The 27,286-nt window shown below is 37.3% G+C and overlaps 1 protein-coding gene across 1 annotated transcript in view; it reads right to left on the bottom strand.

Annotated features, from left to right (window-relative positions):
- LOC134804467 (aquaporin AQPcic) overlaps positions 1-26,193 on the bottom strand; it is a 49,216-nt gene extending 23,023 nt beyond the window's left edge. Inside the window, exon 1 of the mRNA XM_063777517.1 lies at positions 25,992-26,193. The gene's annotated coding sequence lies outside the window, so the exon portion shown is untranslated. The remainder of the gene's footprint in view (positions 1-25,991) is intronic.
- Between the last annotated feature and the right edge of the window lie 1,093 nt (positions 26,194-27,286).

Raw genomic sequence — 27,286 nt, 5'->3', positions numbered from 1 at the left:
TAATAAAACAAAAAGGTACTTAAGTATTTTTTACTGCTGTCATCCATGACATTTATTTTTACCGTGATTGTGTACATAAGTTTTTACTGTCTGTAAGTACACGTAATACAGTAAAACCTAGCGCGAAAAATACTTTATTGATAAAACTAAAGGCACTGGTTCATATATATTCATGGGCTGCCTATTTTCTTAAATTACAATAAAAAAATATTAATTAAAATAAGTAAAAATTTGCTTACACGATCTAGTTTCTGTTATATCTCATTAATTCGACTATAAGTCGAGTAACTGCGTTTACTGCTACACTTATAGCACATGATGTCGCCATGTTTATGGATTTATAGTCCGATGGCCGACTGCATGAAACCCTACCTGATAAAAAAATAGAAAAATCCTACTCTGTAGGGGTAGCTGACTTTTAGCAGCTTCAACTGCTCTTGGTCGGCCGTGGCTTAACTTGGCAAATTTTGCGCAAATGACAAAAAAGTGGTACAAATATTCATCAAAAAAACAAAAGTGGTCAGCTACATCCTGTGTTGGCAGGTTCCTGTGTCCGACCGAATTTGTGGTACCAAGTGAGCTACAATTTACCTCATCGAAAAATAGAATGTCACTTGTATGGTAGGATAGCTGCCATTGACTTTTTTTTTAATGCGGACGGACTGAAAACGCTGTCAGGCTAAGGTGAGGCCGACCAAGACATATGTCAACAAATTTAATGTAGGTATTACAATCAGTTGTTTTGATTCTATTTTTCGATGAGGTAAATTGTAGCTGTCACGTGGTACCACAAATTCGGTCGGACACAAGAACCTGCCAACACAGGATGTAGCTGACCAGTTTTGTTTTGCTGTCCTCAAAGGCAGCTATCCTACCATGCAAGTTTCATTCTATTATACGATGGGGTTTTTTTTTATGAATTTTTGTGCCACTTTTTTGCCATTAGCGCAAAATTTTCCAAATTAAGCCGCGGCCGACCAAGAACAGTTGATGCTACTAAAAGTCAGCTACCCCTACAGAGTAGGATTATTCTATTTTTTTGTCAGGTAGGGTTTCATGCAGTAGGCCACCGGACTATATTGAAACGTCAACATGGCTGACTTGTGATGTTAATGTAGTTCAAAACTCTTTAAAAGTACTCTAAGCTGAATACATTTTGAATAAAACCTGTAAATACACTTCAGCTCCTATAACAGCGGTTTGAACCCCATTACCCGATTTATGATATAAGCGCGCTGTTACAGCAGCATTGTTGCCAAATGGTTATTTGATTGCTTTTATAACAACAGAGAAGAGAGTTAAGTAACAGTTGTATTAAAGCGCCTTATTCAGACAATTAGCTAATCTATAGCTGTTATATGATTTTAATAGAACAATTATGCTGAATAAAAGTGATTTAGTAGCGCTAACTCAGCATTTATTAAAAGGTGGAATAAAAGTGCTAAAAGATAGTGCTATAAACGTTTATACGACATGATTATAGCACTAATTAGCGAAAATTGCTAAATAGTCGAGTTAACCGCTATTATACGATATATTGGTGCTTCAACAACCGTAACTCGGCTGTTATACGATTACAGGCTGAGTAAATCAATTCTTATACGACTATTTTGCTAGTTGGGTAGGTATTAATATTAGATAGATATACTTAAAGCTGTTTACTTAGCCCTCTGTCAATCAATTTTAAACTATTGTATACTTGCCTGGGAAGGCTCTGGGAAATCGTTCATGATAATTTTGGAGCGCGCACAAAGAGCGGTTCTGAAGGTCTGTTTGGGGCGACCCCGTCGATATCCAACAACTGAACTCTTCAAAGAAGCCCAAGTCCTGAGTGTTCGCAAATTGTTTTTGTACGTGTTATTTTATATACTCAAATTATGGCCAGTCGTCTGCCGGATCATCAATCGCTCACTTGAAGTAGAATTTACAGTATCCCTAAACCTCGTGTTCTCACTTCTTTTGCGCAGCGCTTCTCGGCATTTCTCTTCCCGCACATTTACAATAAAGTAGTTAAAGTTTGTGACATTAGGCACTGTAACGTATATGAGGCAAAAATTCGTATACTAAACCTGCTAAAGTCTTGGAACTACGAGGATTCAGAAGAAATTCTGAATCCTTCCCAAGTGACCCCTAACTCCACATACTCATAGGATTACTTCCTCATTCCTCGAGTTCAGTTTCAGTTTTTCATAACGCTCGAACACACTTAAATCTAATAAACATTTACATTCACACCACCCTTCTCACAACAAGCTTACAAACACACAAGTTCACACTCCTCTTTCTTTCCTAATTCCTTTTCTTATGTTTAATATACATAATTATAATTTTCTATCACTGGTAACTCGTGATGATCATGACCCCGCGATACAGGCCATGCCTAGTGCGGGGTTAACTGTAACGTACCTGTTAAACTTTTATTGTCAATAAAAAATATTCTTATTCTTATTCTTATTATAATGTCATTTTAACGTGGTTAAACTATCCTACTGGATAGTCCAGTAAACAAAGGTTCTCTCTGAGGTTCCATGTAAGAAATTTGGGGAAAGCCGAATTTTCCAGGTTAGTACAATGGACAATCAATTTATTTAATGTATTTATCTAAGACATAACATATTACATAGAGCGCTGGTGGCTTAGCGGTAAGAGCGCGCGACTTTCAATCCGGAGGTCGCGGGTTCAGACCCTGGCTCGTACCAATGAGTTTTTCGTAACTTAAGTACGAAATATCATTTGATATTTATCTTTGTTGCAAAGATTGGCAACGTCAGTCACCTGAGAGCGCACCAGCGACGCTCTCAGCGGGAGAAAAGCAGTCGCTGTAGCCGAAAACGGCTAGGAGATGATGATTTACCAATCACTTTTCGGTGAAGGAAAACATCTTGAGGAAACCGGACTAATCCTAATAAGGTCTTGTCTAGTTTACCCTTGTTAACTGCAACAAGATGGTTGGAAGGTCAGTTGGCAGTTCTCGGGATTAGTTTCCCAAGCAGACCCCAGGTGGTGCCACAGGTGGCAAAAAATGCCGGGATAACGCGAGGAAGATGATGTATGTAGATGTGCTTACACATAATACTATACATAATATTGGTATCGTTATCTTTTTTATCTTTACAGCGCGAGAAACAGCCATAAGTTAATACTTTAAATTTAACTAGTAGCAGTTTAAATTTATTTCATAACAAAGAATAAACTTATATCAAAAATATAACCCTCAGGCCGCGTGTGCGTCCCCTGTTAATAGTAGGTACCAATGTACCAACGACGCGTACGGCTGCAAATTGCAATGCAATGCGGCTACTGAATGTGCTCCTGGCATCAGCATCAGAGCGTGTGACCTGCTGGCGTGGCGATGGGCGGATGTGTGTCATGAGTGCTTTTGATTTTTCGAGTTGATGGATAGGCAGTCAAGTGTTAATAAATAATAATTTTAAATTATAGTATGTAGTTTCGCAGTGTGTTACCTACTTACACAAGTTTATCGGGTCTTCCTCAGAATTAATTTAAATACTTAACCTACCTATAGTTATATCATTAGGCCTGCTGTCTAGGCGGTTAGCCCTGGCCGCGGCCCTACGTCTTGCCATAAAAGCAAACTACACATTGTTGGTAGAAGTACCTTACAACAAGCATTAGTAACCAATATCCATATAGGAAACTAATATGAATAGTATTTTTGCCATTGGCCGGGACCTGGTCGACCAGTCGTCGCCTTCGATACTTATTGAGCTGTACGAGTAACTTAGCTACATTTAGGTACGTTACCTTGTTTGCTCATGGCTCCAATATACGTAGTTGTCGCTAATATTTTATGAAAACATTGATAATAAGAACAGCGCCTTTTGCGTTTTGTAGTCTTCTATACATTTCAAGAAATTCCATGCCTGTATTTGTGACGTGTTAATTATTTAAATTTTTATATGCACCGAAATTATACATAACAGAAGTTTAAGTCTAAAAATGGTAGTTAGGTACGTAGAATTTTTAGACCGATTACTTAGTATTCATTGTTCTAATGGAGCTATATTTCAGCTTTATGATAATGATAAGCCAGTCAAGTCCCCGACAAGTAATATGCTTGAAATTATGCAAATTTTGGTTGTGCACATTTTATACTCTATAAAATTTGAAATATTAAACTAAATAGGTAAGAAAGGGTGTAATGGAGCTACTTTTTATTAAAGTTGTCAACAATCCTCGAAGTTGTATCTAATGCCCATGAGACATTATTACTTGTATTCTCACTTCAACCACCTACGCCTTAATTCATATACCGAGGTGATAATCTAATGTAGGAACATTCCAGGCAATTATTGTCCCCGGATCGTGTCGACCTTCCAATACCTCCATGTTTTTTTGACCTAAATATATCGTTGTGGCTCAAATATTATGATTAGATATGTAGTTAGAGATAAAATAAAGTTAACGATGTCGATATCGACATGTGGGAACATTAGCTAGGAGGTTCAAGGACCATTCAAGAACAAATATTTGAGTGGAATGGAAAGTACATACCCAACTCGCTTCTGAACTTCGCTTACCTGTTATACAACATACTTTTTAATCTAGGTATTTTAAATCACTAAAGCGATTTATCTACATATATTCTCTTACATCTATTTAAAAACATGTCATTTATTAATATATATATATATACATTTATACACTGTATGTAATCTTAATGATGCAGTAGGCATGTTAGGTAAGTTAATTTAATATGTTGGCACTATATGTACATATAACTCGTTACATTTGGGAACGTAGTTTGTTTAAATTTTCATTTTAACTTCCTTGATTTCACAATTAAAAGCGAGCGTGTGTTTATAATACATTTGCGTAGGTATCGCGTACCGTGTGCTGAATTTAATTTGCCCGTGAACATCAAAATGACACACACGTTATGAGGTTTGTAATATGTGCGTTTTAATGTTCATCTCTGAGGAATTCTTCCATATACTGTACATACAGTGGAACCTATATAGCACAAATTGCAAGGGAACTGCGAAAACAGAGAGAGCTTTTGCAAGTTCTGTGATTAATGAAAACACTCAGGGGAAACCAGACTTACCGAATAAGGCCTAGTTTCTCCTCAGAGATGGAAGATCAGATGTCAGCCAATAACGTAAACATCAGCGCCTGCGTCAATCCTTGCGATTAGTTAGTCAAAGGCAACCGAACTTCTTAAGAATGCAACCGGGTGGAGTTAGGTAGTGTAATTATGTATTCATAGCGTTTGTAGCTATATGATTAGTGATTACCTCTGACTTATGAAACAGGGGTCAATGATCTCTTGATAATTATATGTTACGCTCCTGTTTTTTTTCTACGGGAGATACACACTTTAGATGTTATCAAAACTTGTTTGACTCAAGGGTGTGCTCGCATCAGTAGGCACGTTTAATTTTTTCTGTTGTTTTAACTTTTAGCTTAGCTGGACTTACTTTAGCATTGGTACAGTAATCACTGTAATCACATTACATTAGTTAGCTTAACGAACGCTTTTGGGGCCATACTAGGTATATAAATAATTGTAAATTAAAATGTGACATTGCAATGTCCTACGTGGGCCTGTATGACTCTGAATGTACAGCGAGCTACAATATTGCTTGGGCACATTATGAATAAACGTTTACAGCTCACTATACTTACTTAGTTATTAAGATCTGTAGGTACTAGTGGTACTACTCGTACACTATGGTTGCATTAAACGATCATGACTCCTAGTATGAGTATGAAAAGTTATATGAAGCACTTGCGTGGGCTAAATCTAGGACGCTGGATAACAGCTTCGACCACGTGCCTGTAATTCTTGCAGTCATAACTGTAGTCTATAACAACGTTTATGATTTGTGTACGGAACGCGTCTGTTGACGCCACTGCAAGCCTTGGCCAGATCGTAATAGAGCACAGATATTCAGTGACAACATGCCAACAAATTGATGTGCTATAAGTGCTATAACTTTATGAGCAGAGTGGGATAGTGAAGAAGTTGCTACAAACTAACGTCTTACAGGCGGCTTAGCACGGTCGAGTTTTTATCCCTTGTCACCATGCCTGTCACGTTCTAACAAGTATGTAAGTGCGAAAGGGACGCGCATAGTGATAGTCGATCAAAATGGAACCGTGCTGAGCCCGCAGGACTACTGAATGTTTATCTGTTTCTGTAATACCTACTTCCATACCTGTAATTACGTCAACACGCATGATATTAAAGCTTTGCTTTTAATTTTATCCGTGAACAGTCTAGCAACTAGCAACTAGGATATAGCGGGACTAAAAAGTCCGCAAGTAAAAATATGCAATGTGCTAATAGGCAGTATTACTGCAATGTTCTGCCGCCAGAGTGCAGCACTAATTTGTTTAGTAAACCATAGAGCAACTTATACCTACTACGCCTTAAACAGTTTTTTGACAAGTTTTTACTATGACATTTGATGCATCAAGGCGGTTTGTTTACAGGTGGCCTACCGCGAAACGCGAATATCGAAATTTCGCTATCTGCCTCTCTATATCGAATAAGCAAGAGTGATAGAGAGGCAGAAACCAAACTTTCGAGTGTCGTGTTTCACGGTAGGCCATGTGATTGAGTTAGTGACGCCCTCTACGCAGAGTTTTGCGTAATATTCCCTGGGATCTATCGGCGTGTCTAATCATCTGACATTGACTGACTCTTTTAAGCACTAATTCTAGGTTTCATATTTTTCATGACGGGAAACCTTGGTACAGATCGTGTAATAATTAGTAACACTTAGATTGAAGTCATTACATTACCTACAAATAATATCGGACACCCCTCCCATGCTTATTTATATTGAAAGGAAAAATAGGGGTTGGACGAAGGCAATAATAAAATTGATTCCTAATACGTTTGTATCAATTAGAGAATATAACTTATCAAGTTATCAACGTTATTAGACTTGTTGCTATTTAGGTATATGAAATATATGAAAAGTTATGTCTTATTATTGATTGCTATAAGTAATAATTCGTAACCACCGTTTTGTTATAGAAGTCTGTGCGGAAAGGGAAGAGTCGTGAAACGTATCGTATGGGATCCAATACATTCTACTACTCTTCTCTTTCCGCACAGACTCAACCTATATTATCTACTAGATACCTACATAAGTATTTACCAATAGGTTTTATGAGACCGACTTCGAATCTGTTCAACAGCAAAGTAGATAGAGTTAGACCAAGAAAAATCTGCAGCGATTTTGATAGCCCACGCAGTGCAAGTCTCATTTAAAACGTCAAACGTCTATGAAATTATGACGTATAAATAACACTTGCACTGCGTGGGCTATCAAAATCGCTGCAGACTTTTCTTCTAGCACTGATAATCAGATTAATTTGGAATTACATCGGTTGCAGTTGAATGAAGCCCTACTTATCAAAGTAAAAGGTGTAGTACTTTATCTAATGTGACGCAAGTAGTCTTTGGGGATACCTACGAGGTAACGAATCCTTGATTTGCAACGTCCCAAAGGGCAAAGTGTTGACTAAACGTGTTACGGTCAGCCTTCGTGACTCCATAATTGACAGATGCGCAGTGCCAGCGGCCTTTACCTGCATGCAATCATTACACTGCTGTAGCGAGAATTATTTATTAATTATTCATTACCGTGTAGACCTGGTGAAACCTATGCAGCCTGCGAGGCCTTATGACATGCACCGGACACATTGTGAGTGAATAGGAAATGATGCAATCATTAATGGTAAAGGCATGCAATAATTGCATATAAATGGAAAATACATGTAACGCGGGTTAATCTAACTAAGGTTTCCACGAAGGTTACTTAGTCATAAAAATAACCATGCCCCGCAATAATATTATTAGAACAAATTGTAACAAGAATACTTATTTTATTAAACCATTTATTAGCATTGGTAAATTTGCGCATGTTCTCTATTAAGAAAACATCGCATCGCATTTAAGAAAATATTGTCACTGAATTAGAATTTGTATTCGGTTTGCGAGAGGATGCATGGTTTCATTTCTTAGTTTAAAAGTAAAGCAAGGCTTCGTTCGGTGTATAAATTATGTAGTACAGTGCGTGAGATCTTAGAAGAACCTTCGTAATTTAGAAAAAGACTTCGGTTATCGGCGGTAACGTACGAAGGTGATACTGCTGATCTGCTTTCTTAATAGCTGATAAAACTTTTTGAAGTTATCGTAAAAAGTTAAGTGGACAATTAGCATCAACATAAAATAAACCCTAATCTAAAGGAACTTAAATTAAATTTCGCTAGATAACTATATAGCGATTAGACTTATTGTCATAATTAAAATAAAATGGAATCAGAATTTGAATTTCGACCGGAGGTAAATTTGAAAACAGAATGTCATCTCACAATGTATCGCTTCTGGAAGAAATTATATAGAGCTGAGAATACCTATCGCATATTGGATTTTCTTCGATCATACAATCAGACGTGGCACGCACGTCGCACACGCATTAAAAGACGTATTATTACTGGGAGTGTCGATGGACGAATGAGCAGAGGGCGTGCACCCAGAAGATGGACAGATGTGGTCCAAGACGTTACCAGGACTTCACTCCAGGCAACTATACAAATGGCTGAAGATCGAACGGCCTGGAGAGCAGTGACAGAAAGAATAGCCCAATAAAGTCACGTCCCTCAGTCATGAGGTCACGACCAAGAATAAGGAGAAGTAGATTTGAATTTATAATATAAAAGTAAAACTTCAAGATTAGAAAACTGCGTTAATATTACCATTTTTAATGCTATGGTGTGAGCCTATCATCATCACTATCGGAGTCATGTGTATCAATTATAAATTGGTCACTGTAGTTATCAATTCTATTTTCGTATTTACGGAAATTTTCTTCACATTTAACTGCGTGCTGACAAACTTTTCGCCAGTCTTCCGGACCGATCATATTAACCTTTTCTTGGAGAAGATTCCTGATGCTTGTCATGTTCATATCAACATTACGCTGGGCTACATATTGTTTTATTTGAGCCCATATATTTTCGATAGGGTTAAAATCTGGGTGATACGGAGGTAACCGCAGAACAGAATGACCATGTTCAGCCATTATTTTATCTATTGTATATTGAATATGTTCTGGTTTGTGTTTTGAGATAATTTCGTAAATATCGGGTTTGTTTAGTCGGGTGTTTACTGGAATGTTGCGAGTTTTCAACCAATCTATCATATCTTGTTTCCGGGCATTCGAATTTGGCATCTTTTCGGTAGGGCTTGCAATATTGGATGGTTTCCAATTCCGGAACTGATTTTCGATATTGGATTCCAATTGCGGAATTCCGGAACTGGTTTCGGAATCAGGGTTCATCATATTTTTATTCGATTTTTTTTAGTAAAAAACAACAAAAAATGTGAAATTCTGATATTTTTATTTGAAGTAAGTTTTATTACACCTCTATATTTTATCACCTTATTAAAATGGTTACTTTTATTCAGTTCTATCATACGGGGTATTTATTTGGAGAAACTATAGTTGCTAGCCATTCGATGCATAATTTTATAAAATAGTTAAATATAATAGCTTCCTACTCTTCCTAACCTAGTATTCTCTCTGAGTCGAAGATAAAAAATCCAAATATTTTTGAATTTCAATTCCTAAAATACGCTTATGTAGGATTCAGACTATTCTGACTATTCTAAGCAAGTAAATCGCATGCTTTTTTTTATTAGCCCATGCTTTAGCAAACAGAAAAGTAAAATATACCTATACTGTAGGTATAAGTAGTTCACTGAATGACTAAGAGGCACTTAATAACAACAAAAACACCAGTATAGTGTAGTTTCTTAACAATTTTCAATAATAAACGTATTAAAACCTACTAAAAGTACTTAAATCCAATTCCGGAATTTTCGATATTCAGTTGTATCAGTTCCGGAATTATAATATCGGAAAATCTGTCCGGCATGCAAGCTCTACTTTTCGGTATGTTTGTTGTGATATGGGGCATTATCAACTACTAGCACAGAGTTTTGCGGCAAATTTGGAATGAGCTGATTTTTAAGCCATTTCTCGTAGTTTTCGCTGTTCATCTCCTTATGATAATCTCCCGTTGTGTCCGTAGATTTGTACATAAGCAACGCACCAGGTATATAACCATTTTCACTGCCGGCATGAGCTATAATAAGACGTTGCCCTTTGGAAATTGGTTTTTTAATCCCTGCGTTGCTAGAGTCTGACCAGCCTTTGCCATTAACGTGCGAGGTGTGTATGTACGATTCATCCATATACACCATTTCTTTTCCTTCTTTTCTACATTTTTTTATTTTAGATAAAAATTGTGTCCTTTTAAGTCGCACATCATGTTTTTCCATTAAAATTTTTTTTTCGCAAATTTTTGGTTGGCTTCGTTTAAAATTCTTTTTAAAGTACTTTTTGAAATGCCTGTTGCTTCTATCACCCGGTCTTGAAGTTTATTAAAATATTTTCAATTATCGCTCTTCTTAAAAGTTGCCGCTTCCTTCGCAAAATATTTATATACATTATATACAATTTCCCGCGATTGACTATTTACAGATATACCCTTTTTGAAACGTGTCTCGTGTCTCCATTAAAATCATTTTTTTTAAATATCTAATGAAATAATAACGAATATATTATGATGGTATTAACTGCTCTATATAGTTCAAGACGAGAAAAACGACTGCACTCTTTGGGTGTTGGACTGCCACTAATTCGTCAACCAAAGTCATTGAAACTGTCATTTTCTATTACACGATTACGTCCGATTATAGCCGAGACCCGAAGGTTCTTCTAAGATCTCACGGACGTACCTACTCGTATAATATATGTTTTTGTTGAGTTTATACGAGTAGTACCTAATCTGAATTTTGAAATAGCTTAACAAAAATTTAAATCCTTGTATTTATAGGTATAGCACAATTAGACTGTGACAGTTACTTTACATCGTGAACTGTAGAGATAAGTACCTATATCTCTATTAGGAAAATTATTCCAGGATGGCAGGTACATACCTATGGAGCGTTGTTTTATCCGTTGCTATTGATGCTCACTGTATGATTCGGTCAAATTGTGTTTTTTGAAAAACTAATTATAGCCAGCCTTTTATGAATGTAGTATGATACCTTAGGGTATGGTGCTTTACGCACACTAGCGTCCCTTCCCCTCCCCCTGACGCAACCCCCCCTTTTTGCATGAAATATGTCCCGGTTCACAGTTTTTTAATTTTTTTGAGGAAAGTATACATTACAGGAAAAAAGTGTCAATGAAAGAAATAATCCTTAATAAATTCTTAATAAAAAAGGTTATATTAATTTTTTTTTATATGATGCACCATATTCATGAATTAGCTTGTCAAAATGCGAAATAACATAGTTTTTACTTAGGGTTTGAAACTCATTTATTATACACGGTGTAACATGAGGAAACTGAAGAATTTTAACAGCATATCCCTGATCATATTTAGAGACAAAAATATCCTATAAACTTTTTTGAAATTCGCCTAGTTTCAGAGTTAATACCAATTTAAAAAAAACAAGTTTTTATTGATACGTAGTGCAAAACGCCTTTTTGATGGCGATGTTGCTACTATGGGATTTAGTCTAAATATCCTTATTGATAGATGTCAAAAAGTGACAAGTAACACTTTGCAAAAGCTAAGTTTACGAAAAAAAAAGTAAAAATCCATTTTGGGTGACAAGTTTACCAATAGCATTTACTTTTTATGTACAAATACATTAAAAAAATTAAAAAAAAAAAAACAAAAAAAAATCTTTTTTGTGAAATTGACCTAAACTCATATTACATATTTTCCTTCTTTTATATATATATTACATATATATTTTGTTACTTGTCACTTTTTGACATTTATCAATAAGGATATTTAGACTACGCCCCATAGTAGCAACATCGCTATCAAAAAGGCGTTTTGTACTATGTAACAATAAAAACTTGTTTTTTTTTTTAATTGGTATTAACTCTGAAACTAGCCGGATTTCAAAAAAAATTATAGGACAACTTTGTCTCTAAATATGATCAGGAATACGCTGTTAAAATTATTCAGATTCCTCGTGTTACATTGTGTATAATAAATGAGTTTCGAATCCTAAGTAAAAACTATGTTATTTCGAATTTTAACAAGCTAATACATGAATATGGTGCATCATATAAAAATAATGGATATGACCTTTTTTATTAAGAATTTACCTACTTATTTCTTTCATTGACACTTTTTTCCTAAAATGTATACTTTCCTCAAAAAATGTAAAAAACTGTGAACCGGGACATATTTCATGCAAAAAGGGGACCCCCCCTTTTTGAATGATGCGTCAGGGGGAGGGGAAGGGACGCTAGTGTGCGTAAAGCACCATACCCTAAGGTATCATACTACATTCATAAAAGGCTGGCTATAATTAGTTTGTCTTCCCCATACATTAGAACACAATTTAACCGACGACGAAACTACAAGTCGCAGACCAACCACCTAGGCGGTTTTCTGTGCTACAAGTGTTCTGTTTTGGCTATGGAACTCTAAACTGACGGTTTAGCGCATCTATTCCATAATGAAACTATCAAGATTATCGAGTTTATTTGCCCTTTATGCCGGGGCAACACTACTTAGCGGGAAACGCCGTTTTTAAACGCGATTATCGCGATAATCCCAGTGCGGCCGTATGAAAAGTGTCAATTATCGCGATAGTTTCCCGGCGTTTCCCGTTAGTTAGTGTGGCCCCGGCATTTAGATTTATCACCATAGTTTTACATAGTAGCATTTGTCCTATTTAAATAAAGTGTTAAGTGACTGATAGGACAGACATAGGAAACTAGAAATGGCATGTGGAAATAAGGTAATGGCCGGCTTCCCTCGGGGGAGGCGCGGGCGGCGGACCGGACTCGTAAGATCATGCTCATAAATATGCTTCCAAAAATAGAACCAAAGTACCTTGTTTAAAGAAAGGAGAATTTCATACATACTTGCACAGTTAAGGATATTGACCGAAGCGGCGCTTAAGGAGATTGTGAATTGAATTTCAAGTAAGCTTCCATTGAGTGTTATGCCAAATCTCTCACCGTTATTTCTTGTTTTTACCAAAATAAAAGTACCGACACAATAATGGTAATTGTCGTTAAGATATTAATTTTATTGAATGCTGGATGTGGATATTTTGTTTCCGCGTAGTGTCTCACGCAGGATCCTGCGACAGGCACGCCGTGGCACGACAGAGCGATGCTCTCAGAGTCCTCGTCACGACATGCTCAAAGCTCGCTACTACAAAATTATTACTATTCACTTGTATTGAAAGCATTATAAATAAGTATGCATGTACATACCTACCTACTTAGCTTAGTAAATTTTTATTAATGATTTCGGATGATTTCTTTCGTATAAGGGCTTATGCTAAAGTTATTAGATGTGTGCAGTACGTATGTAGCAATTAGCGGCGCCTAGTCTCTTTCCTCACACGAAATTGACAACGCAAGTGATTAAATCACCATAGGTACATACACATATATACATATAAGTACATGTATGTATAAGTGTTTGAATATATCACTCAATTCTAACAATCCAAATCTATTAACCAAACTAAAGCATAGCTAGATTACTGAGTGATCAAAGATTCATTTTCCGTTATCGACATCCCAGCGGAGCGGAGCTATTTATTATCTCGGACAATAAGTGACGCCCTGCGGCTACGCTCGCATCGGAATAGTACAACAGCTAAAAAAAAATACCTAATTGAGAATATCGTAATTCCACGAAAAAAGTACTTGCGTTACATTGTAAATTGTGATGTACAAAGTTAAAAGGATTGTATGATGTCCCCATATACCTGCTAATAATGTCTACAAAAACTGAAGTTATAAATTTATCGTTTACTTATAGGTAACATATTATGACGGTCTTTTCAATTAGGTAACGATGTACGTTTTTTTTCTGCTACATAAATTAAAGTACTCAGACGGTAGGCGGGGTAGTTATGAGGTGTTTGCTTAGTAGGTACTTTGTGACTTAGTGATTAGTGAAACCTTCGACCCTAACGTCAACAACGTAGTCAACAATGATAACTTCTCCCTAATAGCCTGAGACAAGCGTCAATCCTGAGAAAAACGGCATATACTTACCTTACATCTTTTAACAAAACGACAACGCTCGATATCACACTTATCATAAAGTGTTTCAGTTAGCTTAGCGAAATGAGATGGAAATCTGATTCTTTACGCACCGCTTACAACCTTGCTCATGAGTCTCATGACAAGTGGAGTCGGTTATTTCTTATCGATTTACATAATACTACATACTTCAACTATGTATGTAATTACTCAATCTATTACACATTACTTGACGGTTATTATTTATTATGGTACCTACTCTAAACATATGATAGTTAAAAGTACCTACAAGAGAATACTTTCTCAAGGCAATTTCGCTCCGATATAAGGTAAGTATGCGAAGATAAAAGAATGTAACCTACATAGTTAAACACATTTTCTAAAAGATTAACAGCGATAATTGGAAAAAAACTTCAATTCTCTCGTCTTATCATTGTTTAATCTAACATTTAAAGTCGGGTTTAACGAACTATCAAATTATATGCCCATTGATATTAAAAGTAAAACTCGGCAGAGCGGAATCAAATTAGGTAGTAGGATAAAAAACCGTATAAGTGCGAGTCGGACCCGCCCACCGAGGGTTCCGTACAAAAACTTATTTTTATTTTTATAAATTTATAAGTCGTTTTCAGATAAAAATTCCTCATCATTTAGAAATTAAGTAAATTAAATACCACACTTACACCAGCATTAGGTATGCATTGCATTGCGTAGCATAGGTGCATTGCATTGGTCACCGGTCAAGTCTTACGAATACCTACTATATTAGTTTAATAAAATTAATAAATAATGTGAGGACAGATTCAAGAGACTCTAATTAAAAGTTTAGGTCCATTTTATGTTCCTATATGATAAATTGATAATTTTATCCACTACATATGTCGTGTAAAATAACAAAAGAATAGGGGTAAATTAAAACCTTATGAGGATTGAGGTTGTTGAAAGCTGTCCATAACACACAATGCTAAAACATAATTCAGCTAGTGGCGTAGGTAGAGACGTATGAGTACGCCGGCCGAACTTGAGACCCGCACTGTCAATTATCCGGAGATTTTTTGTTTCTTGAGCATAAATTTAATGATCACGCGGCCAACGTATACCAACATAATTGTATCCCAGAACCGAGGAGGAAAACGACGGGGTTACGCTCTGGAGAGTCCGTGACTCAGTTATTTTGGGGAAAAAAATCTTCGGTATATCGTTTCGTTCAAATGGGCCGGATAAGAAAAGGACGGAGTACAAATTCGACTTCCATTAATTTTTTGTTGTTCCTCAGACACGCTTTCTAAGCACAATGGTGGAGCCTGCTTGTAGGAATTCTACGCCCACCTTTCGACTTGAGTTTCCCACTTGAGATCTTGACATAGATAGGTTGATGTGTGATAAATTACAATTTAACCCGAAGTTTTGATACCGAAATTAGAAGTCGAAGAACAGTACTATTAAATCTTAAAAAAACCAACCTTATACAGTTTAGACCCCATCAAAGATCCCCAATAGATATAAATTACACATACCTGAATAATACTTTCCAACAAATTAGTAATTGCAGTCTTCTTGGTATAAATATCGACGAAAATATCAATTGGAAATCTCATATTGACAAAATTAGTACAAAACTTTCTCGATTTACCTATGTCTTAAGAAATATTAAAAAAAGCACAGATTTTAAAACGGCCGTTGCTGCATATTATGCATTTACCCAAACCTGCCTCCAATATGGAATCATTTTGTGGGGCAATAGCACAGACAACTATTCATACTGCAAAAAAGGTGCATAAGAATTCTTACAAATATTAAAAACCTTGAAACCTGTAGACCTCACTTTAAAAACATAAAAATTTTTAACTTTACCGTGTCTATATATTCTAGAAGCCAGTAAATTTGTCCGCAAGAATCCAAGTTTATATACAAAAGCAACAGACCGCCACACATGTGCCATAAATATAAGAAATAAAGATAAAATAGCCATACTATCAAGTAACTTACAAATTAGTAACAAGAGCCCTCACGTAATGACTATAAGAATTTATAATTACCTTCCAAAAGAAATAACTAACGAGCAAACATACACAAAATTTGTTACTAAGCTAAAAACCTACCTAATAGATCACAGTTTTTACTCCCTGCAAGAGTTTTTCAATGAAAATAAGTATAATTCATAGATAATAAAATAATAATTTTGTTATATTTAATAGGCGTAGAAATAGATAAATTATAGTGTACCTTTCTTATGTGTATACATATTTTATATGCACGTGTATTTGCAATGCCCTTGTAGGGTAACATGTTGTAACCTTATTGTACTTGTAGAGTAAGATCAATATGTGAGCAATAAACATATTCTATTCTATTCTATTCATATATGGGTACCGGTACCTATATTCTATCCCAAATACTTTTTAGAGCTCCGTAGTCAACTAGGCACCCTTAGCCCTATAGTTTCGCCATGTCCATCTGTCTGTTCGTCCGCGGCTTAGCTCACTGATCATTTGTGCTCCGACCAAATGATAAAATAAAAACCTCACCTGCGAGTACACGTAAAGTGGGGAATATTTTATTTTTGATTCAACGCTGTAGTGTTTCGTTGGATAGGTAGGTACCATTTAAAAGAAATAAGGGTCTTCAAGGATTATTATATTGTTACAGTAAACATTTTCGGAAATAATCGCTTTGAAACGAGCAAAAATTGTCCCCCTCTTTCTCTTTAACTTTTAAACCGTGTAGGACCAGAAAAATCATGAAACTTAAGCTTAATTAAAGCCTGTCAATAAAAACTATAATGAACATAATCGCTTAAGCCGTTTGAGTTTTGCAAAAAAGATTTCCCTTCTTAGTAAAAAGTCAGCAGGCTCGGGCACCCCCTTGTAAATAAAGACGAGTTACAAGGGGGTGCCCGAGCTTCCCGACTGCCCAATGGTCCCCTACCTCTCGATTAGATTAAGCTTACCCGCTGGGCAGCAAACGAATGTTCATGTGCGTTGTTTCTGTATGCTGTAAGCGATTCAAGTTAAATAATTATACAACATGACCTAAATAGCATGTTGTACTTCTCATTCCATTCAATAGATGCGTAGGCACAAGCCTTTGATAAAATAATTGTATGGTGAATTAATCATTACTGGCAAATAAATCGCAATCTTTTAAGGAAAACAGATTCTAGTTAGTCAGAAGACACTTTGATTTATTTACCTAAATAGGTCGTCTTTGGAAACATCGCCTATCTAGAATACCTACATAATAGGTATGGGAATTGTAGATATCCTTCATGTTTAATGGCCCGTATTAGGCAACGAAAGCAATCTGCATTAGACCCTTTAAGATGTCAACGCTATGAATCCTTACACCTTTACTTTCATGGGGTTGGCGGCGCGCATGTGACACCTTTCGAGTTGCAGGTGGTTCAAGCGGGCCGTTTGCCTCCATCACGGCTCACGGCAAAAACAATGAGAGAATCGGCATGAATCACTGAGGTGATTACCTAAGTATCTATATACGCGCTCAGTAGCCAGTGCTTTTTGCTGGTCCCCAGTAACTGGTTCCGCTTCCAATGCCAAGGCTGTCTGTCACGATCTCACTCAATAATTGGATATGACGCTGCGGTAACTAAGTAATTTTGTAGTCGACCGTCATTTTTGACTTTGTTTTGTCTAGTCAAAGTCAAAGCATTTTCGCTGGTTGGAGATATTTTTAGGGTTCCGTAACTCAAAAGGAAAAAAACGGAACCCTTATAGGATCACTCGTGCGTTTGTCTGTCCGTCTGTCACAGCCTATTATTTACTCCAAAACTAATACTGGACCAATTAAGTTGAAATTTGGTACACATATGGAAGTCTGTGACCCAAAGACGGATATGTAATAAAAACAAATGAATTTTAAGCATAGGGGGCTCTTTTAGGGGCAATATGAGAAAATTAAAAAACAAAGTTTTGCAAACCATATCGTGTTACATATTAAATGAAAGGGCTTATTTTGAGGATCTCAAATATATTTTTTTTATAATTTTATATGAAATAGTTTAAGAAAATAGGCAAAAATGACCATTCCCCCCTCCCCCTTAGCTCCGATACTACTGGGTCTAAAATTTTGAAAAAAATACACATAATAGTTCTTTACCTCTAGATGACAGGAAAACCTATTAGAAATCTAGAGTCAAGCGTGAGTCGGACTTAAGAAAAAAAACGCGGTTGGGCTGTTTTAGGGACGCAGCCGTAATGGTTTACGTGAAACTCGGTGTGGTCAGCTTTTGCGAAGGCCGAAGTCCGAGCTACGCGTAGGGCCGAAGATCCGAAGCATCCCCCAGTAGCTTTTTGAAGCGCACGGGCGAAGGCCGAGTTGCGGGAGGTTAGTGTTTAAACACAGAACAATTATAGTACAAGTGTCTGAATGCGAAGGTCGAAGGCCCGGAGCCTTCGACATGTGCATGCTTCCTGCAAAGGAGATCGTCGATTTTGTTCTATCTTTTGTTAAGCGATTGGGCCCGATACCTATAGATTACTGGAAAAACGTATAAGAAGTCTGCAATTAAGCGTGATCCGGACTTAAGAATAAGAATTGCTGATAAGCTCTATCAGGGCCACAACCGCAATTGATTTACGTGAAACGTGGTATGGACAGCTAGTGCGAAGGTCGAAGGATGATCGTTAGGAGGTTAGTGTTCAAACAGAACAAATAATTGGTTTAAGTACGAGTAGCTAAATGAGCCGTATATCAGAGGGTCTACCGCGAACACCGAAGTTCGCAAATTGCGGGGATTTCTCTTTTATCCAATGAAACCGTAATTAGAGTGACAGGGTGAGATGCCAGCAATTTGCGAACTTCGAACAAAATTAAAGATAGCCAGCCGTGTGTGGAAAAATTGAATGTACTTATGAACTTCGCTTTGCTCGCTCGTTCGAAAATGTGTGCAGTACGGAACCCTTGGGACGCGAGTTCGACTCGCACTTGACCAGTTTTTTGAAGTATCTCCAACCAGCCAAAAGTAATATCTTTAGTAAATTTAGTTTGATAGTTGATTCCAACACAAATGTAAATATACGAGTAGGTTATATCTAAATATAAATATTATGTAATCTTTGGAATGCGTTTGGCATGTTGTTTAACCTTATGCATGTGTGTGGTCAACAATCGTGTCGCTCAAATCTCGATTGTGCCGTATAGAGCAGAAAAATACGTTTTAAAAATAACGCAAAAAGTTGGTTAATAATTTGGTCAGGATCCTAATCAATATCGTACACAGACAAGAGGTTAAACGGTATCGTATCTCCTCTTTATTAACCTTTATAGGATAACGTAAAGACAGACGGTCTTTCAAGCAGCGCGCACAGCGTTTAAGCTTGTACCTAAGTAGGTATTAGGTACTATGAGGTATACTTCTTGCTCATAAGTTCTCTGAACAGGTAGTACTATGTCCATGCACCTTGCGTGACCTGAAATAATTATCACTTAGATGTCTTAGATCATTAGCTTTTTATGACTACGCTTTTATGCACAGTAGTAATTCTCATTATTATCCAGGTACCAACTCATACCATTCACACAAAGCAACATGACGAACTAAATCATTAATTGCTAGGTAATTATTCTCTTATTTATGTAATATGGTAGGTAAAAATACAAATAAAGTAAATAAGGTATTCATAACAATGCGATCATGCATGATCAATCAACGACGAGATATTTCTGGCTAAGCTATTACGAAAATAAGCAGGAAATGAGTGTAACTACAATGGTGTATTTTTCTTATTGTTCGTGAGTGATAAATTATGGGGGTTCAAGGACAGTCTTATAAAATACCTAAATGGAAAAGCGGCGCTAACATCGCCGGAAATCCGGTCCGCATTTCCATATCGTATTTCATGGCTCGGACCGCCCGCCCGCCTTCGCTGCAGATTAAATATTACTATTACGTAATTATTGCACCGTTTTGGGTTATTTATAAAAATAACCTTTTACCCTAACGCCTGAAGTGAAACGTTATGTACATATTTGCACGGAGTTTGCACGAATACATCGTATGTCATAACTTACACTTAGAATGTGGTTAACGAATAAGAACATTTTCAGTGTTTTTATGCAATTGAATTTTTATACATATTATGAATTGCTGCGTACCGAAAATACAGATGACATGAGGAACTTACAATAAATATTGCAGGCTGGCCAAAGAAAATATGCCTTATCTTGAATGGTGCGTAGCTACTTCGTTCAAGTGGCGGTAGGTAATTACTATCTAGCGTAAACAGGCCTAATCTTTGTTTTATTGCAAAATATCATCACACCCGCTAATGGTTATTTTTATGACACGTAGAGAGATGACAACGTCAATCTCACGTCAGGGTATGAGTACGCTAATCAAGGGAAAAGAAAATTACGCGTCTTTTGTTTGCTTTAGCAACCTCGGACTCTTATCAAAATTTCAGATTACTCGTTAAGAACACAACTCATTTTATTTGAAAATACTTAGTTCTTTCTAGTTCTTAGCATGTTGCATTGAGACAGACATAAAGATAGCGATACTATGACAAGACATGTTAGCCGTCCGTGTGATGGGTGACTTGAATACGTCAGATTGGCTACGGTTGTACTACTTGGGTTATTGGAGCGGTTTTGTTCGTCTCGGTGTAATTGTCACATAAGACAAATCTACTCAGAAGCCGCCCGCCGTTGCGTGCCAGGGCCAATCGTCACTCCGACATGAATACTTGCCAGCAGCTACATGACATGTCGCATGGTTATCATTTCTGCATTGTAGTAATAGATATGAAGACGGATAAATTTTATGGTCTTAACAATATGGGACAGATAGCATTCCTATGGCGTTGATAAAGCATCAAGTAGGTACCTAAATTAATTCAAAAGCTGAGCTACTGTACTGAAGGTTGCGTCTTTTCGTTACTTACTAAGTTGAAATAAGAGAATTATTAATTAATAAATAATGCCAAGCTCAGATTTACGTGATAGGAACGTATATGTAGATATTATGATATTTTATAACATGCATGTGTCGATGGGTATTGTGAGGGGCGATGTGAAATATTCGAATACACATTGTCTCTAACCGGGTCGCAGGCGCGGTTCCGGCAGCTCATGGCTAATCAATTATCACGCTTGGGACACTAAAAATGTAACACCACTGCGGTAATTGTAACAAGATTGCCGATATAACTTTTGATTTTCACGTCTCAATGCCAGCCCTAGTTAGGTACGCGGTGCAAAGTTTACTTTGCCAATATGTACCTATTTATTATAAGGAAATCCATATCCATGTAAGGAAATGCCTCGGTTGATATGACAATTATTAAATTTCTGAGAAAATGTGTTCTTCGGATTGTGCACAGTCCAGCCAGCCGGGCTCATATCATGGGCACTACTAGGCCGCAGGGCTGGGGCGGATTTGGAAACAATAATGGCGTTACTTTTTACAAATTGCTAAATTGGATTCACCTTTAAGTTTTGGTTGGTTAATAAACACATTCCGATCAGCTTTTTCTGTAAATAGGCGTCAGCGCAGACTTCAGTCAGCGATTAAAGTATTTTTTTAATGTTTAAGTAACGGAATTAAAGGTACGTTTGTTTAATTAACACGTTGATTGATAAGGCTGTCATTTTTGGTGCAGAGGGGCCTACCGCGAACGCTGAAGTTCGCAAAGTGCGGGCATTCTTTCTTTGTCACTCTAATTACGTCTTAATTGGAGTAAAATATAAAGATGTCCGCAATCATTTGTGTTGGGTGCGTAGCTAACGTAACGTACAATCGTTAACGCTCCGTAGTGAACGAAACGCAACTGTCATTGTCGCACTAGTTTGGAAGAGTGATAGAGAGAGATGACTACGATACGATTAACGATTGGCACGTTGGCTACGCGCCCTGGAAATTATACTGAATGTATTAATACCAAATATACCCATTTCCGAGATGACATGAGCGAAAATCCCTATGCCTGGATAGCATTAATTATACTCATAAAAATTTAAAATTAATGTTCCGCATCGTTTTCGAGTGAAATAGTTGACGTTTTTTCTCCATAAATTTTATATTCATTTTTTTAACCGCGGTTACCCATTTTTACGAAAAATTGCCGACCGTAATTATTTATTAAAAATAAATTTTCTATCGAATACAATTCTTTTTGTAGAAAAATAAGCCATGTCATATTTATCTCGATTTGCGAATCACCATACTAATAGTTTCGGGTTCCCCTCATCTGGCATAATATTGTTTGTCAGAAATACACTTCGCATAACATGTATCGCAGAAACACTTTTAGTCGAATGATAATTTTGCATAACTATTACTTGGCATTACTATTACAACGCATACAATACATTTTCCAGCATATTATTTAACAGAAGATTAGTTTCGCCGACTTTAGTTTAGCATAATTTTATGTACCACAATCATCCTGCAGCATACTCTTATTATGGCATAGTGATATTTTCTGCTATTAGCAGAAAAGTGGGTTAAGTAAGAACCGCGACCCCAACTAAATTGAACCTGTGCCAGAAAATAAGGTTATATTAGGTTAGAACTGCGGCCTCCTATAAAAACGAACGGCTGCCAGAAATGTAGGTTAGGTTAGGTTAGAACTGCGACGTCATACAAAAACGAACGGCTGCGAGCAAAGTAGGTTAGGTTAGAACTGCGACCTCAACAAAAACGAACACATGCCAGAAAAATACATTAGGTTAGAGAATAATATTAAGATAGGTCTAATCTAAGTCTAATCTTTTTACTCGACGGACTTTATATTTACTGATTATTTTACCGTATAAACACACTTTAAAAACTAGCAAACAGCAATTGCATCATAACTCTATCCGTCTGTATGTTACCTCTTCACGCTCAAACCGCTAAAGTGATTTACGAGTAGATGGAATTTGGTATGCAGATAGTTTGAGACCCGTGGAAGGACAAAGGGTAATAGTTTTATTAAATCTTTAACACCATTCCTCGTAGACGAAGACTCAACTTGATAACTTTATGCCACCTAAATATTATGCAATACATGTACTTATCTGCGAAAACAATATTCGTTTAAAAGTCTATTATGAGCATCAACAGTATGCCAAAACATGGTTCTGGATTTTAAAACTCTACGAAATGATTGTATGCTAAATGATATACGCGAAAGGTAATTCTGCCAAACGACATTTCTGCCAAGTAACATTATGGAATACAAATACATATATGTCAAAAAACTTTCTGCAACACATTAGTAAACCAGTATTTTCATATAGCAATAAAAATATTTTTTTTTTAAATGGTGTTAGACTCCGTTTTTGATAAATAAAACAGTTGTAATGTACCGACCGCCTAATGTGACGAACGCGAACTACGGAACCCTACACTGAGCTTGAGATCGTCTTGGCCGGTTTTGAATCCCATACCTAATTGTACATTACAAAAAAGTGGCTAACAAAAAATTTAGGTGTGCTAACTTGACTACTAATAGGCAAAAATAGAAACATATTATTTGCTATAGTCCCCACGGACAACTGGGAATTAATGTATTCCTATTTGTTCACGTCAGGGACAAATGGATTAATTTTATTCTTCCTCGTCCGGCCTCGTGCTCGTGCCGCGTTTACAAATAATTATGAAAATTAATTATTGCACGTAAACAAGCACGTAACGTATATTTTTAGTTTCTGTCAGCGTCGCAAAACTTTTAGGGTAAATAACTAGGTAGGTAAATGTCGGCGCAGCAGCAGGAAACCTTACGAACATTTTTGGCGCTCTGACAGTACCTACGGTAAAAATCATGTCAAGTAAAAGTTTATCTTTCACCTATTTTGCGCTTTCGGTGTTTTTTTTTCATTGAAAACCTACTTATCACTACACCTTATAAAACACAGTCCCCCGCCGCGTCTGTCTGTTTGTGTGTTTATGTTAGCGAAAAACTCAAAAACTACTGAACGGATTTTCTTGCGGTTTTCACCTATCAATAGAGTGATCCTTGAGGAAGGTTTAGGTGTATAACTAACCCGTGCGAAGCCGGGGCGGGTCGCTAGTAAAACATAAGTATAACGCTTTATGTAAATTGTTAAGTTTGACTCAAGTGTGAGAAGAGATTTTATACAGATCTTATCTGCGTATTAGAAATATTTCTGTTCGATAACGGCAGAGTATTAGGTAATCATTATAAAAATAAACATTCGCGTAAGAGCCAATCCTTTTAAACATGAAATATACTTTTTGTAAACACCTGTTTACATCACCTTTATTTAGCACAGGATGGATGAAATGGCGACACGTCACGGGAACCATTTGCGACGCCCGAATGCCTCTTCGGTTGAAGGGTAAAATTTATAAATCAATCATAAGACCTGTCGTCATGTATGGATCAGAGTGTTGGGCCCTAAAGGTGACGGATGAAAAGAGATTGCATGTAGCGGAGATGAGAATGTTAAGATGGATGTGTGGGGTGACGAGAATGGATAGGATAAGGAATGAGTACTTATATAAGAGGAAGCCTGAAAATTGCACCCATAACAGAAAAAGTAAGGGCAAATCGCCTAGCGTGGTACGGGCATGTGATGCGGAGGGATGAAAGTCATGTGACGAGAAAGGTATTACGAATGAATGTGGAGGGAAGTACGAGGAAAGGAAAACCGAGGAAAAGGTGGATGGACTGTGTGAGAGATGATATGAAACGAACGCAAGTGAATGATGAAATGACGGGCGACAGAGAGGTGTGGAAGAGAAAGACATGCTGCGCCGACCCCAAGTGAATGGGACAAGGGCAAGAGAATGATGATGATGATGTTCGAGTATATCGTGCCTACAACACCTAATTGATTTCATTGTGTTACGTGTCGATGTACCTATTTTGGAGGTCAAATATTAGTACATGCAGTATTACATATTAGCTAGGTACTTATACTTATTAACTTTATTTTTACTATTTCCCACAGTCAATTGTGTCCTGTTTATTGTAGATAAAAAAAATCATGCATAAAAAGTTAAATTAAAAATACGTTCGCGAGATTGCAGAACGAGAATCTTAAAGGCGGTTTCGACGAGCGTTTTTTTCTGCGCGTGTACGTGTCGTGTCGTTTCGGCGTTACGCGTGTACACGCGCGTTATATTTAGCTACATTTAGTCTATACGCGCCTACACGCGCTTCCAAAGACGAGCATATAGGCGCGTATAAAACGCTAGCCTGAAACCGCCCTAAAACACTTCGCGTTAAATGCTTCTTAACGTCGTAAGGGCCAACAGGTCCACTCATGGCGCCCCAAGGCATTTTAGAAAGGATATACCTACTTAAGAATATGTAAATATTTAAAAAATAATTTTAAGTAGGTACCTACATAGGCATATTCGATGACAGCAATTAGAATAAAAACTGTCCTATTATAGGACGCTGAATTGTGAGCTGTAAATCTTTATTGGGCCTTACGAGGTTAATTTTAAACAAACTTTATACATATTAAAGAAAGGAAAAAAGGCGTAAGAAGCGTCGAGTACCTACGATACAAAGAAAGCGTTTATGACCTACGAGGTAACTTTATTAAAGTTTTAAGACTAATGTGTAGATTTTACCACGATAAAAACCCTAAACCAAAATTATACTCTGTGCTTCATAGCTACAATACAATTTTTACCTTTTATTTTCCATACTTGAATGTAAGACAATAGACATCATACTATTTTAAATATTTGGCAACAGGCTGGCAACAGGTATGCTCAAAATATAGAAGTAGAAAAGATACTTGGCCTATCATTGCGTAAAGTTATCTTATCTAACCCAATTCACCAATTGCTCACTGTCACTTTTATAATGAATACAAACATTACGAGAACTCTAGGTAAGCGGTACTCGTACGAAATATGAAAAGATAATCCTAAACCAAATTAATATAAATGGCTGCTTACAAAATGGTATAGTTTTGATGACTTACCTAAAACACGAACAACGAAGTGTCTAAATATCTTCAACTAGGAAGGCAAATATAACCACTAAACAATTTTTTTACACGTAGCACGATTTGAGTTAAAAACTTCTTGCGTGTATTTATTTAAAAAGTAGAATTAGTGTCCATCCACCCCAACCGTTTGTCGCGAGTTTTTGATGTCGTTTGAGCGGCACATTTGAAGAAGCCGCGTTCATGGGTGCTGATGGGTGATAGCTTTATAATCGTCGACAGTAGCGCCACCCATCGGAAATACTGGAAACATGGTTGTCTCTTTGATGTCCACGCCATCTATTGTGAAATAGATGTAAATTCTATGGTACGTTATTTCTGGGTACATTCGCCATCAGATATATCGGAGTGGCCGAGATGCTCAAAAATATCTGCCATACACTCTAACGCCTTGACAATAGAGGCCAGACAGGTCGACAAATCCTTTATTTATTTTACAAATGTATGAAATATAAAGATATAAGAAAAGAAGAAAAGATATGAGGACAAACAGAAACTGGAGCATAAAGTGAACCAATGGAAGGGTGCCCTAGAGAACGGCGGTCTGAAACTAAATGTTGCAAAGACCGAGTACATGGCATGTGGCGGCACGGACCCCGACCCCATAAAGGTAGGAGACGATTTTGTCGTGAATACGAATAAATTCAAATATCTTGGGTCCGTGCTGCACGAATCGGGTCAAATCGATCACGACGTCCAAGCCCGAATTAGCGCTGCTTGGGCAAAATGGTGAGAAGTAACCGGTGTCCTCTGCGACCCCAGGATACCGGTGAAGCTAAAGGGCCTTGTGTACAAGAGCATCATCCGACCAGTCCTACTATATGGTAGCGAGACCTGGTCTGTCCTCGGAAGGCATGTCCAGCAGCTTCACGTCACGGAGATGAAGATGTTGCGATGGATGTGAGGCGTTACGCGACTAGATCGCATACGTAACGAACACATCCGTGGCAGCCTCGGAATCCGTGATGTAGCGGATAAGCTGCAGGAAAGTCGCCTCCGATGGTATGGCCATATACGCCGCAGACCGGTAGACTACGTCGGAAATTGAGGCCTAAGAAACGCTGGCTGGACGTCGTGACAGCGGACATGGGGGAGAACAATCTCACACCCGAGGATGCCGAAGACCGGGCAAAGAGAAGACTGAGCAGGAAAGCGGACCCCGGCGCCAGGCCGGGAAAACGCTAGGTCGAAGAAGAAGATGAAATATAAAGATATCTTTCATATTTCCAGATAGATATTTGTGCGCAGCCTTAGGAAAATCAAACAATACA

This window comes from Cydia splendana, chromosome Z (assembly GCF_910591565.1).
Source record: "Cydia splendana chromosome Z, ilCydSple1.2, whole genome shotgun sequence".
NCBI classification, from domain to species: Eukaryota; Metazoa; Arthropoda; class Insecta; order Lepidoptera; family Tortricidae; genus Cydia; species Cydia splendana.
Note: the sequence above shows the minus strand (reverse complement) of the source record. Positions and strands in the feature narration are given on the sequence as shown.